This window comes from Panthera leo, chromosome E2 (genome assembly GCF_018350215.1).
Source record: "Panthera leo isolate Ple1 chromosome E2, P.leo_Ple1_pat1.1, whole genome shotgun sequence".
In the NCBI taxonomy this organism is placed as follows: Eukaryota; Metazoa; Chordata; class Mammalia; order Carnivora; family Felidae; genus Panthera; species Panthera leo.
The window spans coordinates 4,980,677-4,996,824 of record NC_056693.1 but is presented as its reverse complement, the minus strand read 5'-3'; the positions used below and the strand labels follow the sequence as shown (position 1 = coordinate 4,996,824).

Sequence of the window (16,148 nt, the reverse complement as noted above, 5' to 3'; positions counted from 1 at the left end):
AGTGTATAAGCTTTACTAAAAAAGGACAAACTTCACCCTATTATTTAAAAAGAGTGGGATGGCATAGTGTTTGAGACTTTAATGAAGACTCTAAATCCATAAAGAACTTATCAAACTCAACACCCAAAAAACCAAACAACCCAGTTAAGAAATGGGCAGAAGACATGAATAGACAGTTTTTGAAAGAAGACAGCCAGATGGCTAACAGACAAATGAAAAATATGCTCAACATCACTCATATTCAGGTAAATACAAATCAAAGCAATAATGACATACCACCTCACACCTGTCAGAATGGGTAAAACAGAAGAATCAACAGGCGTTGGTGAGGAGGAAGAGAAGGGGAACCCTCTTCCACTGCTGGTGGGAATGCAAAGTGGTGCAGCCACTCTGGAAAGCAATATGAGGTCCTCAAAAAACTAAAAATACAATTATGGGCAACTGGGTGCCTTAGTTGGTTAAATCTGACTCTTGATTTTGGCTCAGGTTGTGATCTCATGATTGTGAAATTGAGCCCCACATGGGGCTCCACACCAAGCATGAGGCCTGCTTGAGATTCTCTGTCTCCCTTGCTTGCTGCCTGCCCCCCCCCCCCCCAATAAATAAACATTTAAAAACAAGAACAACTGGGTCACCTGGGTGGCTCAGTTGGTTAAGCGTCCGACTTCAGCTCAGGTCATGATCTCGCAGTCTGTGAGTTTGAGTCCCACATCAGGCTCTGTGCTGGAAGCTCAGAGCCTGGAATCTGCTTCAGATTCTGTGTCTCCCTCTCTCTGACCCTCCGCCATTCATGTTCTGTCTCTCTCTGTCTCAGAAATAAATAAATGTTTAAAAATTTTTAAAAACAAGAACAACTTAGTTTCAATCCTTCATGGCCAATAAAGATACTTGTATTATTTTAATCTACCTAAATTTCTTAAGACTTGTTTTGTAGACTGGCATGTCATCTATCTTGATGTATCTCAGAAATTTTGTTTTTAGGACTCGTTGTGGTTCTCATTCTGTGCACACACAAGCCAAGGGATCAACACATTAATAGGAAAACTATCTCAAGTAGATTGTCTCTTGAGATAACAGCTACCCCATGCATCATTTCCTAGGGAGCATCTTAGTAACTTTTTATGCCCCCTCTTCCATCATTGCAATTTTTCTCTTTTTCACCAGACCACCTGGCAACAAGTGAACACCTGGGCTTAATGAATGCACTTTTCCCAACTGCCAGCCCATATTGTCTTGAGTGACTATCACTGTGTATACAGGTTCTTCTCTGTATCCTGGAAGAATTACAAAACTTCCTCATCTCATGAGAAAAATGTAGTCTCTTGTTTTTCATGTTAGTCATTTATATATTCATGCCTTATAGAGTATTATGTAGAATTACAAGCCAGTGACATTGTAGGTAAAATTATCAATAAGGTAATCTATTCTAGTAACAAACAATAAACTATACCTATAGAATGAAACCTCTTATATTTATTATATAAATGGCTGTACAGTTATATTGTTAATGGTCCCAGCAATGAAGCCAGAGTCTTATCAGTAATACAACCAGGTGTCCTGTAATAATGCAGAAATACTTGAAATTCTCTTTGATTGTGATTATAATCTATTTCAATATGAGAGATTATATTTGCCCAACACTTATCTGAATATGGGGTGTGAAGACAGTTGCACAAAGATAGTTAACAAGCTAGAGGGTCCCTCAAGAAATGGGGGTGAGGGAAATTGTCTCTGAATTGTAATGCAACTGAGCAGAGATGAAAGTTAGGTTTTAGGGAATGCAGGCATTAGAGACCAAGTGGTGAACATTGTGTCTTGTATCCTAGGAGAAATGTTGAAGTCTTGATAGATGACAATACTCAAGGAAATCCATTAGCATGTTTAAGTGCTTTCAGTTATAATTGTAATATTGAACTGCTGGTACAGAAGAAAATGCAGGCAGATGTGTCAGCTGATATATAAAGAGAATGCTGGTAGGTAGCAAATAATGAATAGACTTTTCCTGTCTGAGATCAATTTAATGTATTAGGTGATGTGCTGTAATTCACTTGGTCTGTGTTAAGCTTTGATGCCAATTCACTCTTTTGAAAAGAAATAGGTTACAAAAATAGTCTTCCGCAGTCTCAATTTTTTGAAAAAAATGTTGCTTTATTTAGAGACAGAGAGTATGAGCAGGAGAGAGAGGCAGAGAGTGAGAGATAATCTGAAACACTGTTAGCACAGAGACTAAAACAGGTCTCAATTCCAAAACCATCCCTGGGATTATGACCTGAGCCAAAATCAAGAGTCAGAGGCTCAACTGATTGAGCAACCCAGGTGCCCCAAGAACGAATTTTATTATTGGTAGTAGTACTGTTTTTGTTTACCTTGTTAAGAATAGGAGATAGTTGACCTCTAAACAACGTGAGACTTAGGGCCATGGATCCCATGATGAAGTTGATAATTCATGTATCACTTCTGACACCCCCAAATTTAACTGTTAATAGACAACCGTTAACTGGAAACCTTACCAATAACATAATCAATTACACATTTTGTATCATATATATATCATGGTCATCATATATAGATATGATGGTCTCACAATATAAGCTAGAGAAGTATTAAAAAAACATAAGAAAATTATATTTACAGTACTCTAATGTATTTATCAAAAAAAAATGTATGTGCAGATAGACCCATGCATTCAAACCCATGTCTTTCAAGGGTCAACTTTAGTTACTAGTAATATTGTCCCAGAAATCTGAGTGTTTATGTTAAATTGCTTTTTAGTCTCCTACAAAATAGACACAGAATTGGCTTAAGTAGAATTGTACAAAGTTTTTGCTACATAAATTTGGAAAGACAAAACTGGGAATATTCCATAGGCAGGGAGATAAAGAAACATCTCTTTGCCTCCCCAGCTTCATCCAGAACCCTCGCTTGTAAAGCTCTTCTAGGTCTGGCCCCCTCCTGGACTCTCCCTTCACTGAAGAGCGAACCAAACCTGATCTCTGAGGTTTGGTTTGCTACTCCACCCACTTCTCAATGATAGGTGCTAACATTTTGCTGAAAATCCAATATGGAAGCAAAGTCTGTAGGTTTTGGTGCCTTAATTTCTTTCTCATTAAATTCTGTGCCTTGAAAGGGGTTGGGACAGGCCCTGCCAGAAAGTACCACTTTGGCATGTGGATTATTTGGAGCTGAAGGCAATGAAGACGCTATGGGCTCAAGAGAAACTTTGGTTCCTTCTTTAACTAGACAGAAGAATCTAAATTGGGGGCCCTTTCCATAATAAGAGTTATTACAGACATAAATTTTATCTGATTAATCCATGTATATGGCAGAGCAAACATCTAATTACCAATGTCAGGGAGCAAGAATTCATGTTCCTTCAAGGGTCTTTCTAGCTGGAATAAGAATCAAATTGACAAAAGACAGATTAATAGGAGAAAATCAAGTGTAATAGCATATGTACAAGGAATCCACAGCGATATGGAAATTTTAAAGAAAGGCAAAATGAGGCATATATGTGATTGTGAACTGAGGCAAAGAGGGTAGAGGTCCCGGATTTCAGAAGGAAGGGTAATAATTCACAGGGTCATAGGAAGAGCAGAAGTCAGGTAATTAGACATTTTCCATACCACAGAGATGAGTCACTCAGAGAAAATTTGTTAATAACCTTTATTCTAGAAAAGACCTTCAATTTAGATTCTTTTGTGTGATGAAGGGAGGAACAAACCTTTCCCCTGAGACCATAGTGACTTTCAAGTGTTTTCAGCTCAGAATAATCCACATGCCAAAGTGGCACATTCTGGATAGGGGGCGGCCGTCCTGAACCTCTTCATCAAACACCTGCTCCTTCCTATTCACTCTGTCAATAGCATTCCTTTATTTTGAAATCCCAGACTCCTACTCCTTTCTCCTTGGTTCAGGATGAAATATATACCTCATTTTGCCTGCCTGACTTTGGAATGGCCATTTGTACATGGATTCCCCATAGGTATGTAGCAGGATTCTTGCACAGAGAGTCATGACACTGAGGCTTTTCTTTCTAGGAAGCAACTTTATTTGTGCCGACATGGGCTCAGTTGGGTTCATACCTGACAAACTGAGCACTGAACGCCATGTGGTGTAGCCTTTCATGCATTTTCTACTTCTTTGTATCCCATATAGGGGCAACATAGAGACATACAGTCTGGTTGGGTGGTCTCATGTTACAGGGTCTTGAGGGATGTCACCTACGCACATAGCCAGGTTGCTTTCCCTTATGTTGAGGTCTTTTCTCACCACATTCTTTAGGGAGGGGACTCTACCACACTGCCCCCTTTGATTCTTGGACCCCCCCCCCCATCTTGGACCAAAGAGCATCATCTTGGATTAGAGGTTTATATTTCCATAACATCATCACACGCATGGCCGTTTTTCTTTCAACCATTGCCTCAATGAGGCTGGAGACAGACCATATAAGCAGAGGAGCTAGGTAAGGTAGGATTAAGCAAGGTCCCAAAAATCAAGAGGATAATTCACATGAGGGTTTTGAATCTCCTGAGACTTGAAAACCATCCTCCAAATAACTTCCTGGGGTTCCAACATTTCCAGCTCTGGACTGGGACATGAACAACCTTTCTCATTCGATCTATGATCTCTTCTATGACTTTTTTTTTCCCTTTTTCTCTTTTTACTTCTTTAACTAACTTTTTATTTTAGAATGATTTTAATTTTATAAAAAAAGTTAGAGACAGCACAGAGAGTTCCCATATACACCATAAGCAGTCTCCCCTATTGTTGACATCTTGTGTTAGTATGGTACATTTGTCACAACTAAGAAACCCAATATGATGGATTACTTATTCACTAGTATTACATTATTTAGATTTTTAACATTTTTTACTTAATGTCCCTTTTCTATTCAGGATTCTATACAGGACACCATGTTAATATAGTCATCTTGTCTCTTAGCTTTCTTTTGGCTGTGAAAGTTTCTTAGGCTTTTCTTGCTTTTAATGACCTTGACAGTTTTGAAGAGCACTTTTTTAGTCATATATTTTTTGGTCACGTACTTTGTGGAATGTGTCTCACTTTGGATTGGCTGATATTTTTCTCATGATTAAACTGGAGTTGTGGGCTTGAGGTTTAGGAAAAACCACAGAGTTAAAGTGTCATTTTCATCACATCATATGAGAGGTATATGCTATGAACATGACTTCCCACTGTTGGTTTTAACCTTGATCATCTGGCTGTAGGTGTTTTTCAGCTTTCTCCACTGCAAAGTTACTCTTTTCCCCATTTCCATACTGTACTCTTTTTAAGGAAGTCAGTATATTTAGTCCATAGTTACAAACTGAAGAGTTATTCTCCACCTTCCTGAGAGGGGGGTGTCTATGTAAATTATTTGGAATTCTGCACAAGAGATTTTTCTATGCTCTCCCATTTTAAAACTTATTCAGGGGGCACCTGGGTGGCTCAGTTGGTTAGCGTCCGACTTCGGCTCAGGTTGTGATCTCGCAGTCCGTGAGTTCGAGCCCCGCGTCAGGCTCTGTGCTGACAGCTCAGAGCCTGGAGCCTGTTTCAGATTCTGTGTCTCCCTCTCTCTGACCCTCCCCCGTTCATGCTCTGTCTCTCTCTGTCTCAAAAATAAATAAAGGTTAAAAAAAAATTTAAAAAAAAAAGAAAATTTATTCAGTTATTTATATCAGTATCAGTTCATGGTATATATTTTATACTTTCAGTTATAATACAATATACTATATTATTTAATATTTTATTCAAATTGTTCTAGTTTGGGCCATTGGGGGGCTCTTTCACTTGGCTCTTGTGCCTCTTCCAAGTACACTTATCATTGTGCTTTTGTTACTTTTTTCTTGTTTTTCTCTTTTTTTAAATACAATTTATTGACAAATTGGTTTCTATACAATACCCGGTGCTCATCCCAACAAGTGCCCTCTTTAATGCCCATCACCCACTTTCCCCTCTCCCCCACCGCCCATCAACCCTCAGTTTGTTCTCAGTATCCAAGAGTCTTTTATGGTTTGCCTCCCTCCCTCTCTGTAACTTTTTTTCCCTCTTCTCGTCCCCAATGATCTTCTGCTAAGTTTCTCAAGGTTCACCTATGAGTGAAAACATAGGATATCTGTCTTTCTCTGACTGACTTATTTCACTTAGTATAATACCTTCCAGTTCCATCCATGTTGCTGCAAATGGCCAGATTTTATTCTTTCTCATTGTCAAGTAGTATTCCATTGCATATATAAACCACATCTTCTTTATCCATTCGTCAGTTGATGGACATTTAGGCTCTTTCCGTAATTTGGCTGTTGTTGAAAGTGCTGCCATAAACATTGGGGTACATGTGCCTCTATGCATCAGCACTCTTGTATCCCTTGGGTAAATTCCTAGCACTGCTATAGGGCCTGTCATTTCCTTTGAGTCTCCCTGTCCCCATACACTTAGACTCCCAAATGTTCCCCTCTGGCAAGTGAGAGCAGGAAGAAAGATGGATGAATAGTTCCCAGCACACATGACCCTGATCAGCCTGAAGGAAGTAGTGGACAGGCTGTCTTTCCACATATATAGTATAGTCCACCTGTGGCCTGCCATTTGATAGCTGTGTGGACATTGTCCCAGGCCTCTCGGAGATGAGAGAAGATAGGCAGGGGGTGGGGATCTGGCTCAAGATGCTCTGGGGACCCCCACCATTGGGTTTCCCAGGTGGTTGAATTATAAAATCTTTGCTCAAGGCACGTTAAGTTTCTAACAGAGATGGCAGACTTTCTCCCCCACTGGGCAAGACAGTTTTTCCCAATAATTGAGCTTTTGTGGAGCCAAACCCCAGTAATAGGACTGGGGTATTCTGCTCCACTGTAAGGTTTGCAGGGAACTAATTCTCTAGCCTCCCAGGGCCAGGGTGGCTAGATTCTTCGTGTTGGTACCAACGAAGCATCCTATCCACAAAGGGAAGGTGTCAGAAACCTCTCACCACACTTCCAGCTGGCCAGGGTGGCCTCTGCCAATCCTATGGTGAAAAGTAGAGCAAGGATCACAATAACGGCGAGAGACACAGGGTGACAGCGCATCACAATAAGGAACAGATACAGAAAATACAGACAGTCTATTTGTTCCACCGGACCATCAACTCCTCAGGCTTTTGCCATGCGTGGATTCGTCAGCTTCCAGAGTAACTAAAGCAGGGCTGCAGTCTCCCAGAGCCTCTGGAGTTGCAGATTGCTTCTTCTGTACAGTCAGCTTGCACAGCCTTGAAAGACCAGGAATGAACTCCCAGTTTTGAGATGCTGGCTTCACTCTGCTGTGGTGAATCTAGGGACCCACGTCGGCCACCTTTACTGCAGGAGGCATGGACAATATGACAGTGAACAGGCCCCTCCAGAGGGGTTTTAGGGTTTGGACATTCCAATCCTTCACCCAGAAAGCATCTCCTGGTTTAAAGGGGTGAGCGTCTGTGGCCAGAATTCACAAGTAATTGCTCCCTAACCCAGTGGTGTAAGGTGGTTAGGGTAAAGCCAAAGACGTGCATCTGTTGCTTTAAGGTTATATTTCCTACCTCATTTAGATCCCCACTTATGCCCTTGATAATGGGGAGCAGGGAGGGCGAAGGAGCCCATAACGATTTCATAAGGGGAGAAATCTGTCTGCTTCTTCAGCTTCCCATTTGCATCTGCAGTCTGCCTTCCTGAAGGTCTCTTATCTCTCCCTACCTAATGCTAACCTTTTCCCTATTTATTCCTCCCCCTGGAATAGGGCCCCTACCTGCCATTAGGGAACAGGGATGATGACCTTACTGGCTTCTTCAAGCTGATAAGGGACGGTGTGGGGGTACAGCAGTTAGAGCTTACCCAAGGGTCGGTTGAGTGGCCCACGGTATGGTTCTACAGGAAGGCTGGCAGGCATGAGGTGGCATAAACATTGGCAGACACAAAGAGAAAAACACAAAGTAAAGATTATACTGACCAACAAGATGGCATCTTAAGATAATGTCCCCAGTTCCCAAACCAACCAAACAATCCAGGAGAGACCCTGACTTTGTTCAATTATGCCTGAATGCCATCTATCAGTTCTAAGACTCTGTGAGAATCATCGGTCCCATTAAAACAGCATGTCAGCGAATCTCTCATAACCCAGATGATGGAGGAGCAGTAAGTAATCATGACCTGAGTCGAAGTCAGACACTTAAGTGACCGAGCCACCCAGGCGCCCCCAAGAGAGCAGCTCTTAAAATTTCTTGTCACACATGAAACCTTGGTAACTGTGAGGTGGTGGGTGTAACCAAACTCACTGTGGTAAATGTTTTGCAATGTATACATTTATCAAATCATTAAGATGTACACCTCCAACTACTATAATGTCATATGCCAGTATCTCCGTAAAACTGGAAACAAGTTAAATAAGCAGATTAGTAGAATCTTAGGCATGAGGATAAGAGGATGAGGGTAGGGATAGATAAAGAGTATGGAGGTTTCTTTATGAGGTGATGAAATATTCTATGATGGATAATGGTTTGCTTCTACCTACATATGAATTGGTTAAAAACCTATCAATTTTATGCATTAAATGGGTGAAATAAATATGCAGCATGTATATTATATCCAAAAAAAGTTGTTTAAAAAGAACCCAAGGGGCACCTGGGTGGCTCAGTTGGTTAAGTGTCTGACTTCAGCTCAGGTCATGATCTCACAGTCCATGAGTTTGAGCCCCACATTGGGCTCTGTGCTGACAGCTCAGAGCCTGGAGCCTGCTTCAGATTCTGTGTCTCCCTTTCTCTCTGCCCCTCCCCTGCTCATGCTCTGTCTCTCTCTGTCTCAAAAATAAATAAAAACATTTAAAAAATTTAAAAAAAGAACAAAATAAGAAATTCCTACATAAGAAGGCCTAGTATTACTAACAAGTATCAAAGACTGCATAAATTCAAGTTTTAATTACATTCACACATACAAACAGGTAAGCTTCCAATGGAAGTTAGGATTTAACTTTCTCCTCCGTTTTATTTTGTGTGATAATACAAAAAACAATCTTGAAAAGAAGCACATAAGTTTTGTCAAATAAGACATAATTATCAGTGTGAAATAAGTTCAACAGTTTGATGATGAATGAAGAAAATGTACAGATAGTAAAATCTGTATGAGGTGTCTCCAAAGAGAATCAATGGAATGGATATCTATACATCTATTTTTGTGTTTTTTTTTATATCTAAAGATCTAGAAATAGATAAAGGTTTATTATATATAGAAATAGATACCTCTCTCTCTCTCTCCCTCCCTCCCTCTCTTTCCCTCTCTTTCCATAGATAGACAGGAATATTTCTTTAATGAGTTGGCTAACTCTATTGTGAGTCCTGGCAAGTGTTAAGTCTATAAAGAAGGCGAGTAGGCTGGAGACCCAGGGAAGAGCTGATATTGAAGCTTGAGAATCAGAAGGCAGTGTGGAGACACACACAGGTGAGTGGGAAAAAGAACCTCTGGAAAATACAGGCAATTACTATATTCTCTAGAATGGAGTGTCTAATGAGTCATACGGGTTTATTTGGGTAAAACTTTTATATAAACGGATTTAAGTTGGAATAATGCAAATGACTTTTTAAAAACAGTTAAACATAATCTTATAAATATTGTGACTAACTGTATGAGAATATATACCATCTCTTCCACAAAAGATACAAAGTCAGAATTATGGTAGGATGGACACATTTAATAGTATAATCAAGAATGATACAATGTGTGTAACTCAAGAGTAAGGGGCATTGCCACTTTAGGGCAAGATGTGTGGCATGAAGACGTGGAGTGATATAGTTGAGTAAGAAAGAGGGCACAGGGACAAATGGAGCTGCAGAGAGCCTGGATGCTTGAGGTCACAGAGCCACAGGGGAAGACAGGACGGGATCTGTGTTAGTTTCCTAGGGCTGCAGTCATACATTCCACACCTGAGTGTCTAAACACACTGAGAAATTACTGTCTCAAAGTTCCGGAGGTCCTTAGAAGTCTGAAGTTGAGCTGTTGGCAGAGCCACACTTTACTTCAAGAATTGAGTCTTTCCTCTTTCTAACTTCTGAGGACTGTCAGCTATCCTTAGCCTGGCCTGGCTTGTGGATGCATCACTGAGTCTCTGCCTTCATCATCACACACCGTTCTGTGTGTGTCTAAATTTTCCTCTTATAAGGATATCAGTCAATGAGTTAGAATTGACCCAAATCCAGGATGACCTTATTTTAACTTGATTACATCTGCAAAGATCTTACTGCCCAGTAAGGTTACAATTACAGGGTTAGGACTTGAGCATATTTATTTGAGGCACACTATGTAAGCCACAATAGGCACTAGGTAGTTAAGTGTCACTGAGAGGTTAAAGTACACTACAGGTTTTGAGGTTGGGGGTGGAGTGTATGCAAGGACATTAAAGAGATGAGGGATATGTGTATTGAGGAAGTAAGAGGGTAAAGGAAATCATGGGAAGGAAGGGGGTAATGGATGAGGAAATGATTGGCAAAAGGGAGTTAGGAGGCAAGGAAGAGTAAAAGGCATACAAACCTTACTGCTTATGAAGGGTTATAGAACATAGGGACGGAAGGGAGATAGTTACTGGTGAATGGAGTCCTTAGAGAGTATTCAGTGCTCTAACCAGAAATAAAGGGTAGGAAGAAAAGACGATGCCTGAGGAACATAATGGGTACAGTGAGTTAATGTGGGTGGAGGCAGATCATCAGAGCTGGGAGAAAAGTGGGTACCAGAAGTCTAAAGGCCCATGAGAAAAAATCAGGGAGTGTAGGGTTAGGAGTCATGGGTTGAAGATCACGAGGAAACTAAGGACTCATGATAAGTGAGAGCTGGGACATTGAGGGTGGCAGACATAAAAGACAGCATAGATGGGCTGAAGTCATTGAAATGGGGGCCGGAGAGACAATATAAATGGCAATGGAGGAGGAGGAAAAAATGGAGGATGGAGGAGTTGAGGGCCATGGCAGAGAAAGAAGATTGGGCTGAGGGTTCTGGGATCAGATAAAACAGAGTTTATTGGTATGGTGGTCTAAAATGCACCTGATGAACTTAGGTGAGCAATGAAGAGAACTAGGAGGGTCATTTGTGGGGAAAGAGTTAGGTTTCATGGAAATCTAAAGGCCCTAGGGGTGCAGAGATTGAGGTAACAATGGTGATAGCGAGGGGTGAGGAGGAAAATGAAGGTTGGGGTAATGAAAATGTCATGTGTACATTTGGAGGTCCTTAATTCATTCTCCTACTCATTAATATTTTCATTTGGACTTTATTCACAATTGTCAACAGTTTCGAATTTCAGTCCATGAGGTAATAACCTTACTTCTATAAAATACCCAGTAATCCTTTCAATTATATAGACGGTAAAGGAAAACGGGTGGAATTTTGAGTGAACAGTGAGACTCATTATTTTCTCTCTACTGTGGGGATACCATGCACAAAGTGTGACCATGGAGGAGACCACGTGGAAACCACGAGAAGAAAATGGGTTATGCCCACAATTTGTATGGTCGTGAAAGTGACCTGATCTAGAGGTTCCCGAGAAAATTCATTGCCTCATGAAACTTGATTTTACCAACTAAATGTAGGCATATCATTAATTGTAAAATGAAAATTATATAGTGTAAACTTATAAAATAAAGCAAACTATACTTTAAGTAAAATACTTAAATAAAGTAAAAAGAGAAAAAAAAAAAAACGTTACCACCATTCGAGAAAAGTTTGATCTGCAGACATAACAGTTTATCAAGTTGAGGTGGATCCTCCCTCTTGTGCAAACTCAGGGTGTATGTGCAATTGCATTTGAAATTGTATAACATACACCAGCAGTAAAATATTTTCTCCTGGGTTCAATGTTTACATAAATATTGTCATATCAAACTTACTGCCAATCAAATTACTTTCCTTAACCAATAATATACGAAGGTGATATTTTCACACCAGTAGAAATGGATCTGCTTCATATCCCAAGATAACTGTTAATTAAACCTCCTCATTGGAACACTCGTATTTATACATTTACATAATTGAATGTATCTGTCTCCTGCTCTCACACACATCATGAAATGTGCATCTTTGATTTGTACACATATGACTTAACTGGGTGGTTCTGAGATAAGAGATTGTTGCACCATCATGACTGTGCGTTCTTACCATGAGTGGACAATTTCTAAATTGCCATGTTAGTGGATTAAAAAACAAACAAACAAACCTGTAATATATTACCAACTATGGTTTCACTGTTAAAGAACTCAGATGTTAAATAACTTCTCTATGGAAGCTATAGCCTGAGGTGGCTCTAATACCTTGACAGTCTCTGTAAAGAAACCACAACATAATTCACGGTCACTGTACTGGACGGAAGAAAATGAACTGAAAAAAATTACAGTCAACTAGGTCTTCAAAAATAAGGCAACTGTTTAAGGTATATCCAATCAAACAATTTCCTTGCTTTGCTTCCACATCCTCTTTAAAAACCTTATCACTACCTTCTACAGGTGGAGAATGCCCAAATGTCTGAATAGACAACTGGTCCAGTGAACTCTTGAAAATCTGAACATACATCAGATCGTCATTGAACACCACACAGCATCACCTTCCATTTTGACCACTTTTTTTACATGCCCTGAATACCTTGCTCATATTGTGGGCTTAAGAGTCACTGTGACATCTTTTCCTGCCCGTCTTGGCCCACTTTTGCACATGCGTGCTTAAGACACCAATGAAACACCTTCACTTGCCCAGACTTCACTCTTGGTAATAGCTCCGCTTAGTGCCTGTGCAGATTCAGTTTCCAGAGAAGTGCTGCACATGCGCACAGAGGACTTCCGGCACACACGACGCTTCTTGGGGCCAAAACCTGCAGTAGTGTGCTCCTCCCTTCATCAGCCCAGGTCTCCAGAGCGTCAGCATTAAATTCCAGCTCAACCAAGCCCACACACCTGAGTTCATAGTTCAGGCAACCTGGGGGCACAGTCCATGGACAGATCAATCCTCCCTCTGACCCATGTTGTTATTGCACCCAGAGGTTTTGATGCCCTCTCATGTTTCTCCTTTTCTTTCTGCCAAAACATCACACATGCGCACAAACAGAACACAGGTGACCCATCCCTCCATCGCCACCGCCACCCAAGGAACTGAATCCGGCACTTCCCACAACGCAGGGGACCACGGAGCAGACCGCGAGCAGCGACTGGCCATCCAGGATCACCCTGTGTAATATGAACACATAAGGCGCCCATCAATCCCACCTCCAGCAGACCTTCTGATGCTCCTGCCCCCAGCCCCAGTTCCTGTTTCATACTTCGGGGCTAACATTCTGGGCACAGAGCTCAGCTATCCCAGAATTTGCATCAGGAATAGTCCCTTTGCCTAAATGGGGCCTGCAGAGCCTAACAGAGAATTATCTGTTCAGATTTTGTCGCAGATGACCTCTTAGACCACAAATTGCCCTCCACGGCTCCACTGCCAGTCCCTGATCCTCCCTTCTCAGAACAGCTCGGAGAACAGAGTTCCTGGCAGCTCCACCTCCTGGATGACCCAAGTTGGCATTCATACTTTGCTGACACTCAGACTCAGATAAAGGAGAGCAAAGGATTTACAATTTGGGAAGTCACTTTCACCTTTCTGGTTCAAACAGTACCTCCAAGGTAACACGTCTGCAAACCATCTTCCATTCCTGGGGTGTCCATTGATTTTTCACACATTAAAATAAACCAAATACATAAATGCAAATACATAAATACATCAGGTTTCCCTCAGAGCCCCTAATCTACCCTTCCATTCTGTCCCCCAGTCTGCTTTCTATATTTGTGCCCTCACATCCAACATTATTTTTAAAATTACTGATAATGAGAAAGAAGAGAAGGACTCTCTACTCCCGGGAAGGCATACACAGAAACCAATCCTCCTGGAAAAATGAACACATACCACCTGATTCCCCCGACTTTAGAAAGATTAACTCACATCTTGTATGTAAGATTCCCAGCACAGTGTTCTGGACACAGTGTGTCCTCATACACCTGGGGCATGTAGTAGATACTCAATAAACATCCCTTTGATGAATGAGTACATCTTATTTACGCCAAACAGCCTCGCTCAGACACCACTGCCTTATTTAGTCCCTTTCCAATTTGCAGGGGATTTGCAGAGAATGACATCTTCCCAGAAGCTGTTAGTAGTTTTCACACTGGGAATAGCAGTGTTTGTGTTGAGATAGGACAGTTGGGTGTAAGGGACTCAGGTGTGGTCTTCTGCTTTCTCTAGCTTAGTGCTACTGGAGATGAAGCTTGGGAACAGTAACCTCAATGCTTGTTAAAAACACAAATTAATCGGCTTCATCCAGATCTAAAGAGTAATGATGTCTGACTATGGGGACCCAGAATCTGTTTTTAAAGGGAACCTCAAGGGGCGCCTGGGTGGCTCAGTCGGTTAAGCGTCCAACTTCAACTCAGGTCACGATCTCGCGGTCTGTGAGTGTGAGCCCCACGTCGGGCTCTGGGCTGATGGCTCAGAGCCTGGAGCCTGCTTCCGATTCTGTGTCTCCCTCTCTCTCTGCCCCTCCCCCATTCATGCTCTGTCTCTTTCTGTCTCAAAAATAAATAAACGTTAAAAAAAATAAAATAAAATAAAATAAAGGGAACCTCAAGTGATTCGTATATACATGAAAGTTTGACAACGCATGTTTAGAAAAGTCGTTCTCAGCATTGGTTTCACACTGGGATCCACTGTGTAGTTCTAAAACTACAATCTCCTGTGTCTCAGCCCTATAGTCCTTAGTCCCTGATGAGGCCTAGCATCAATTAGGTCTTAATGAAGTGGCCCAATTATTCCACTGTGAGTCCAATGTAAGCAGTGAGGCTCCCAGTACATTTCTGAGGAAAGAGTACCAGGTTTTGTTAATGGGGAGGGCTGCTCTGTATAAGATTTGATAGGGGAGCATCAGCCTGCCCCACATTTCTGATGTTGTACCAGAGTCTGTGTGTGTCTCCAGGAGACAAGTGTACCCCAAAATTGGAGAGGATTGAATCACATTGGGGCCTCCAGTTAAAAGTTCTCTGTGTGTACAAAATTTCACATCCCCCCGAAAGCAATGGAATAGTACTCAGGTCACATACACCCTCACTGTACATGGGGAGGCTTTTGGAATTCACTGTGAATATCATGGAAAACAGTGGCAAAATTGTACTGAGTACAAAAAACTACCCAAGGCCATGTAACATCTGGCGGCTGTGAGAGAGGGTGGTGCCCTCTAAGTCTCTCTCGAAAGCTGTCCTGATATCAAAGAAGGCAAAGAAGTGTGTGTCTGTGTGTGTCTACTGTATGTATGTCTGTGTCTGTGTGCGTCTACTGTATGTATGTCTGTGTACATGTATAAGTGTATGCGTATCTGTGTGTGTGTGTGTGTGCCTGTATCTGTGTCTGTATGTATGTCTGTGCATGTGTCTAAGAGTATATGTCTGTGTGTCTGTGTCTTTGTGTCTATGTGTGTGCTGTGTATATGTGTCTCCCTGTGTATGTATCTGTGTGCATGTCTGAGTGTATGTGTCTATGAGTATGCGTGTGTCTGTATGTATGTCTGTGAGCTGGCGTGTATGCGTATCTGTGTGTCTGTGTGTCTATGAATGTGTGTATTGGTGTGTGTGTGTATAAAATCCATTCAGAGGCTCACCTTTCGATGGGAAACACACTCCAGAATTCTGGCAGCTTCCAGGATAGTGGTAGGAGCTAAGATGGGAAGCCATCCTCATTCCTTTCCAAGGCCCATCCGTAATTTCCACCCTGGGAGAAATGGAAATAAAAGTCTCCACTATTCAGTTCTGCACTGTGGACAAGCCAGTATCCTTTTCAGGAAAGAAAAAGATACAGACAGCAGAGCAGAATCAGAAGGCAGCAGCTCACATTCAAGTAACATTCAAATGACCAAAAGCAGAGTAAGTAGACACCAAAAAAAGAAAGAGAGAAAAAAAAAAAAAAAAGGAAAAAAAAATCTAAAAACAACAAATTCAGGCATCTGAGCCCATGTAACGTGGTACAAAGAGGTCTGAAATAACTGGGTACTGGTTCTCAGGGTCACCAATCGGATCAGTAAGTGTGGGCAACTCTGGTACCCAGAGTCCCAATTTCCTTACCTGCAACATGGGCATGTCCTTCTCCGCCTCTGCCTGCAGA

The 16,148-nt window shown here is 41.5% G+C and overlaps 1 long non-coding RNA gene across 1 annotated transcript; it reads right to left on the bottom strand.

Moving 5' to 3' along the window:
• Nucleotides 1-6,337: 6,337 nt before the first annotated feature.
• Nucleotides 6,338-15,757, bottom strand: LOC122209209. Its single transcript, XR_006197497.1, has 3 exons — nt 15,649-15,757; nt 7,833-7,876; nt 6,338-7,322 (listed from the first exon to the last, which is right to left on the bottom strand). It is a non-coding gene; the product is annotated as an uncharacterized LOC122209209 (long non-coding RNA).
• Between the last annotated feature and the right edge of the window lie 391 nt (nt 15,758-16,148).